At 33.2% G+C, this 7,982-nt stretch overlaps 1 protein-coding gene across 7 annotated transcripts in view; it reads right to left on the minus strand.

The window, feature by feature from the left end:
* LOC106465279 (protein FAM13B-like) overlaps positions 1–6,983 on the minus strand; it is a 49,126-nt gene extending 42,143 nt beyond the window's left edge. For 6 of the 7 annotated variants that reach the window (XM_022393142.1, XM_022393141.1, XM_022393144.1 and 3 more), the window contains exon 1: positions 2,792–3,282. The gene's annotated coding sequence lies outside the window, so the exon portion shown is untranslated. Of the gene's footprint in view, positions 1–2,791; positions 3,283–6,878 lie in introns of those variants that run through there. The other variant, XM_022393139.1, reaches the window with a different exon arrangement.
* Between the last annotated feature and the right edge of the window lie 999 nt (positions 6,984–7,982).

Here is a 7,982-nt window from a genome sequence, read left to right on the forward strand (position 1 = left end):
TTCAGTTAAAGAAACTTTTATGAGAGAGATGTAGCTGGGGGAAAAAGTTCCATATGGCACCCCCACCCAAAAGTTGTAGAATTATATTCTGATAAAGGTAGCCTTTTTGATGCCTTTATACAAGATATTTGTAAAGTTTATCCCCAAGAAGACTGTACATCTAATTAATGAAGTAAGTGGTATAATAATGTATTAAAATTATCAGATCATACTATTAATATGATTTATTAATACATAAATATTACTTTGATGATTTTTTTTTAAATTGAGTGGGGGTGCCATATGGAACTCTTACCTAACTGGGGAGTTATTATATGTTTATCTTTCCTTCGAACTCAGCTTTAGCCCTAAAAAATATCGCACTGTCGGAATGAACGTGTGGAGAGAATCAACTTGACCCATTCACGCAGTTGGAGAACACCAAATTTCGTTGATTATTATCGTCTCCGATTTTTTTTATAATTTTTGTTAAAAAAAAAAAAAGGCTACTTTGGGAGCGTATTTCTATTACTTCCTGGATCAAATGTTTTATGTTAAGTTACTTGAAAAGGCCGGTCATAAATCATACGATAAAGAAAAAGATAGCACAACTACACCTAACTGCGCAAACCTACATTACGATTCATAAAATAAATACCGAAACTGAAGGATGAAACACATGTAAGAGTAACAGAAATCTGAAATATAATTAAAACTGAAACTTAACCAAAACGACTCATTCGACCATTAAATACGATACTTATGACTTGTGTATTACTGTTAAAGTCCGAGATTAAGTTTATATGGTATGAAAGATGTGTATTATTGTGTAAAATCCGGAATTAAGTTTATATTGTATGAAAGATGTATTTTACACAATTAATACACACTAAAAGCTGCAAGTCCTCAAAACATTACATAAGTAATCCTGTTAATAAACCTGCTAAGCGCGTAACAATCTTGTTTCTCTAAAAACGGACGAGGTAAATCGCCAGCACAGGATAACAAAACAAAAAAAAAACTAAGACTAACAAGATTTTTTTTTAATCTGAAAAATACGTCTCACAGTTATGTATTTTTAGGGTCGAGTTTAATAAAAAAAATCAAAGGGAGTTACTCCCATTGTTTATGCGTGGAGAAAGAATATTGATCCCGATAAAACAAGTAAATTTATTATCAATACCAAGTACACCTGCTTCTTCAGCTCTTCAAATGTTTTCAATTGCACTTAAAATTCGATTGTGTGGTTATTTCTCCTCTGATAGTTTATGCAACGAAATAAAAATACGATTTCCTTACACCGTTCCTCCCAATTGTTTTCGCTTTGCTTAATTACCATAAACTTCTTGTTAAAGCAACCTATCTACACAGATCCAAACTAACAATTAATACAGATAATTTAATACAACGTTTTAACCAGGAATACGCAAACTCATAAAACAAAAACTTACTCTGCTTAAAATGAATTAAACATACTATTATTTGACAAGCAACAGTGTAAATTGCAAAAGTTGCAAAACGAAAATTCCATGTAAAAAATATGCATGTTCTTAAGGCTTAATGCAGATATATGCGATATAACTTATAAGACGTATACAGCTCACTAAACAACCTCAGACAATTATTTAAACTTTAATTTAAACTAAACACGTTACTCCTTGTGATAACCTAACAGTAACAACTTAAAACGTAAATTGAAAAACCATCTGGTGCTACGAGCACGATACACCATAGAGTGAATAAAATAATGTCACCGTCAAGTAAAATTGAAAGTTTTTCGTCATAAAACTGAAAAAATACGAATAATAAAAAAAGAAACCCTGTACTTAGTCCTGAAATCAATGACTAATTAGTTCTAAATTTTAAGTTATTATTTAATTAACTTAAACTTAACCTGTTAAGAGAACGATCTAGCATTTATTGCTTTTAATGTCAGAGCTTAACAAGTTACCAAGTTAAATGTTCCTAGGGTATGGCTGTTTATCACGGTGTTACTGTTTAGGCTTAATATATAATAATAATCTGAATATCGTGAATGAATGTCTACATTTCAAATTCGGTTTAAGCTTAAATAATTTTCTTCAAATTTTATCTTCATAACACTAATACTAATAATAATATGGTGACTAATAACGTTAATAAAAAATTGGAACATTAAGGTTAGTATTATTCATTAGGGCCGTAGGAAGCGGTAAGGTCAGTCAGGCCATGGCCTTGACCATTATTTCATGGCATGTATTAAAACTCGCTTTTTTAATTCAATGCATTACGTTGTGTGAATGCAATATTTGTAGTTAAAATGACTCAAGAATCAATCTCAAAGCATTAAAATCTTTAAGAATTTTCTCCCCCAGAAATGGCAATATGGCCTAACCACTAAAAAAATCATGCGGCAATGAATGCTACAAAAATAAATTAACAATTTGCAAATAGCCGAAAAATTATATATTCTTAATTTTAGAAAGTTCTGGAGATTTGTAAACTGTTCATTTATTTCTATGTCGCTTTAGTCATAATACTTAATCATGTTTACGAAAAATACTTAATACACTTAATAAACATATTCATACATTCAAGTTTAATTTCAAATTATTTTATGCCTATAAAACTTTATTACAAAGCATAACTTCGCTTAGCTTCTTATTTTATTCTTAGCCCTTGAAATGCTTTACCCGCATTATTCAGTGGCCTACGTCACGTACATGTCAAAAACACCGACAGGCTACCAGCTTGGTGCTAATTTTATTTTGTAATATGTAATTTATATTATAAATATAATCTCTAGTTTGAATAAATTAACACATTTCCTTACCTGCTTTTCCAATTACTTAATTCTTCTCTTCTAACTTGTAAGTTAGAAAGTTTATTCAACTTTGTTACCAAGAATTTTTGAATTAAATTACAACTTTCAATTAATCTTTCGTTCAGATACTGAGATAGTTCTAAGTTAAGCCTGTAGACTAGGCTTTAGCTAATTTTAAAATGAGGTGGAAGAACTGCTGATAGTACGATACGTTTCCTGTATTGGAGCTATATTTTATTTTTAGACCTAAACTCTAATCTACTAGTACTAGTAGGCGAGATCCTTTCGTCACCTCAGATATTAATACTTTTTTATACATTTTCTGAAAATATTGTCAATCATATAAACACTTAAAATATATTAATTATATATCTGGCATCAAATTCTCAACCTAAACACTGAAACAGGCCTTCGTAAGGCAAAACCTCAACGTTCTCCCTATCAACTTCCTCCTAAACCTTGAATGCTGAATCGAAATATTCGCCTCGACTAGTCTGATTCTAAGGGCAAATCAATACAAATGCGCATGCGTTTTGATTGTGGTATTTACTACGCGTACCTTGTGCAACAAGATCACGTCAAGGAAATCACGTGACTACTGCCTTATTCGAGCATGTACGACACCGTTCACTTCAAGAAGTTAACGTTTTTCTAGAGAATATTCTCGTAAGGTAAACGATTTAAACGCAGAAAGCTGTTAAAATAAGAGAAACCAATACGCCTAATATTTGTGGTAGAAATCACGCAGACTGTGCTTTGTTCACATTCCTTTGAATTGTTCATTTCATTTACCACAGATATTAGGGGCATCGATTCTAGTAAGATAAAATGTGACATAACTAGCTTATGATAATTTATAAAAATAAGGAGAAACTACAAATCATAGAACAACATGAAAAAGATTCGTAAATCAGTTACATAATTTAGCGCAAATATGCTTAACATTATTATTACTTAAAAGTAGCATGGCTTCGTTTACCGAGATATATAAACCAACAGATCTTGATCCAAAGATTGCAGTAGACTGGCAAGAATATCTTTCGTGTATTTTAGTTTTAGCAATTTCTGCTTTGCTAACATGAATAAAATACTATAAATTATAAAAAAAACACAATTTCTAGTGTTTAAGAACATATCTATTCTCTGCATGAGGTACTACAAAGTCTGATTTAAATATTTAATTTTTTTGTATTAAGTAACACAGTTTACACATGTAAAATTATAAAGGTAGGTGTTAAAGCAACTGCCATTCCTACTATCTTGTTTGCATTGTTTTTGAAGGATTGTCATTAGCCATCCCTACTTTTACTTCCTTTTTTGAAAAGTTTTTTTTTCTTTACTTGTTTGCTTGTTGTTTTTTTAATGCAGTGTTTCAATAGACATAGGAAGGTTGTATTTATAACCAAATTCTAAATACAACGAGGTTACAACTGTAATATTTATTGTTTATCTATTATTGGCTGGTAATTCCTGTTTCGCCCTGTATTTAAGTTTTTTAAAGGAACACCAAATTTCTGTAAGAAACCTAACTTTAAGGGGTAATGATAACATTGTTTACGCTAGAATTATGATTTTTTTAATTACTACTAGTTATTAATAATACTTATAAAAACGGATACTCCGTTTGAAACTATGTCACCTCAGTGAAATTGGTCGACACCATTGTTTTGAAAGAAGAACAAGAAATACAAACTTTTTGCTATGATATTTACAGACGTTCCCAGAAATCAGTCATTACATAGATATTGTTATAAAAGTAAACACTGTATAGTACTGTAAAGTTCTGATGACCTATTGAAGAGATATTCAAAATGTCATTTCAATGAACAATCGGAGCCATCCCTACATAGACGCTGCTTCCGCCTGCCTGATAAACTGACAAAATAATTCAATTAAAAAAGATTACCGTCCTAAGTGGCTCAGCATTAAGTTTGTAGGCTCATAACGCTATAAATCAGATTTCGATACCTGTGGTGGGTATAGCGCAGATAGCTCATTTTGTAGCTTCGTGCTAAACAGCAAAACAAACAAACAAAAATGTCCGAGCATAAAAAATATATTAATTTACCAAATTGACTTTAAACTATATTGTGGTCAAAAGAAATCATATTTCCCTTTTCTAGAAATAACTTTGACGTATCATGCTAACTTAAGCAAGCAATAGTAGACTTCATAAACGGAAAAAAAAAACATAACAAAACAAAAAATACACTTCTTTTCATAAACATTAATTTTGTTTAGTTTGCCCTCATGAATTTGGGAGAAAAAAAATGTTCCCTTTGTGTAAAACACCAATTAATGTTTTAGTTGCTTTGACCACCACGGGCATCGAAACCCGGTTTTCAATGTTATAAGCTCTTAGGCTTACTGCTTAGCCATTGGTGGGCTTGAAGTGGCATAAAAAATAACTTAGGATTTTGGAAGATGCCGCAAGAAAGTTTTCGTAATTTATTGTAATAAATTTTTAGTAAATGGAAATTTATAAGAGAAACTATTAGTGAGCGATAACTTATGAGAAACGAAGGAAAACGTGTGAACATTAGTAGCGACTTACTTTATCAAGTGTTGGAAACGTGACTGTTTGTAACTACATTACGTTTTTCCTTATACTGAAGAAATGAAACGCCAGAAATTTGCCTCTATCAATAGTTTCGTTTCGAGGTTACTTACTGATTATAAGTATTATTTTTATTACAAGTTAGAGCTTTCATAGCAAGGAAGAGATTTTTGAAATAGGTACGACGTTTCAGTCACTTTTGTACTTGAGAATGATCGCACCAGTGATCGAAACGTCGTATCTGTTTTAAAAATTTTCTTTCTTACTGTAAAAACTGTAACTTTTAATAAAATAATTTGCCATTGTGTTGAAATTACAGTTTGTTACTGCATATAAGTAAATTTAGAGTATTTTAACTGTTCTAATAAGCCATCAGAGTTCATTTCACAGCTACAAAATCTGACACCCAAAATAGACCAGCTGCAGGAAAACTAACAAATTTGCCATGCCGTAACCATCTCCCATCCTTTTCACCCACGGCCCAGAAATTTCACCCAAATGTCTATTCCAGTCACCACGCCCACAACTCGTGGAGTTCAAAGATATCCACGATTACATAGTTTGTGTAGCCACGCTTTCCCTAGCTGAAAATACCACAGTTATTGTGTAGCCACGCTTTCCCTAGCTGAAAATACCACAGTTATTGTGTAGCCACGCTTTCCCTAGCTGAAAATACCACAGTTATTGTGTAGCCACGCTTTCCCTAGCTGAAAATACCACAGTTATTGTGTAGCCACGCTTTCCCTAGCTGAAAATACCGCAACTACGTATGCGCAATGGCCTTCACATCTCGAGCTAAATAATTCGTTTTTACAGGATGTAGAAATAAGAAATACATTATAATAGTAAATTATTGCTACAAGTATAATAGGCCCAAATCCGAAATCATTTTGGATTTGGTTTGTTTGTTTGTTTTTAATTATGCACAAAGCTATACAAGGGTTATCTGTGCTCGCCCATCACGGATATCAAAACCCGGTTTCTAGCGTTGTAAGTCCGCAGACATCCCGCTGTGCCACTGGGGGCGGTGGGCTTTGGATTTGGAAAAAATAAAAGGAAAAAGACCAGGCTACAACCTGAAAGCGGTGTTTGAATTGAGGGGGGGGGGAGAAAGAGGAATGTCTTTTGTGTTTGTTAACATAAATATTAATTTTTTTACCCTTGTTAACAAAAATCATGATTTAGCCGAAGCCTAAAAATGGAAGCACACGTGTACAGCTACAGTTGCACTGGTTCTTCCCGTACCAAATTTTATCTACATCAAACAAAGGTGGTTTTCGCTTGCTCCTAATATACATGTATGATTACGCAAAGTTATTGTTAAGTCTTAATTTCGATCTAATTAATGACTGATCAGTGAGGTAATCACATTCACGACATATTTGAATACGTATATGTATGAGAATACCGGAATAGTGTACGCTTCTTTCGTTATATTTATGGAGTTCCCTTTGTTAACTGCTTACATATCGAGTGCCCCTAATAAAACAAATTAACCTATAGGAAAGATTAGAAGTAACCCATGTCCCGATCGCTTACCAAGAGCTCGTCTTGAGAGAGGTTCAAGAGTAGAATGAAGGCAGAAACACACTCACTAGTTATAACGACGCCGTGGAATGTTTTCCTCAGCTTCCCTCACAGAAGTGATCTAAAACATCATGAATTCGCTGGCGCCTGATCGACTCATCGATCCTCTTAAGACGAAAACAAGCGCATCAGACTGAATCAAAGTAAGTCCGCTGCTTTCAGAGAATTTCTTCAACTCTCTGTGAAACAGGAATTTACACCCACAACATTTATTTCTTCGTTAAGTGGAAATGAGTTATATTTTATCCAGACTTAACTACTTGTTTAATGTACACACATATTCTTAATATTGGCCCCATTTAACGAAACAATTTACGACTGGAGGCGTTAGTGTTACTCACATTATCTTTTAGCATGCTATGCGCGCCACAATGGCACAGTGGTATGTCTGCGGACTTATAACGCTAGAATCCTGGTTTCGATACCTGTGTGGTGGGCAGAGCACAGATAGCCCATTGTGTAGCTTTGTGCTTAATTACAAACAAAGCCTGCTATGCTATTAGAGGGGGTTAAACAATTTTGCGCCTGAAGAATATTTCATTACTCCAATCGGGGAGGGGAGGGGGCAGAAAATTAAAAAGCTGAAATTGATCTAAGTATTTAATAAAATAATCCTTAAAACAAATCAAATGTAATAGTGTTTATATAAGTTTTATTTCTTTTATTAAATGATACAAAACTAGTTTATTATATATAAAAGCTGAAAAATAATATCTGATCAGTATGCCAAGATTTTTCAGGGGGTTGCCGACCCCCCTGGCTACGCCTCTGTTAGTCTACCTCTTTCCTCAGCATGTTTTCACTAATTTCGGTATAAGTCACTGAAGCAAATTTTCTTTATGTTCAACCGTTAATTCTATTGAGCGTGAGGGATTTAGATTTTAAATTAACATTTTTATTTTTAAAACCATGCTGTACCTTAATATTTTTTTCTGAAAAGCCAAAGCTTCTAATTGTCTGTTTAACATATCCTCTCACATGGGTGTTGTTCTCCAGTGGGACAACGGTAAATCTAGGGACTTTCAACGCTAAAATCCGGAGTTCTATTCCCTGCTG

The sequence above is a fragment of the Limulus polyphemus genome, unplaced genomic scaffold (assembly GCF_000517525.1).
Source record: "Limulus polyphemus unplaced genomic scaffold, Limulus_polyphemus-2.1.2 Scaffold1893, whole genome shotgun sequence".
Taxonomy (NCBI): Eukaryota; Metazoa; Arthropoda; class Merostomata; order Xiphosura; family Limulidae; genus Limulus; species Limulus polyphemus.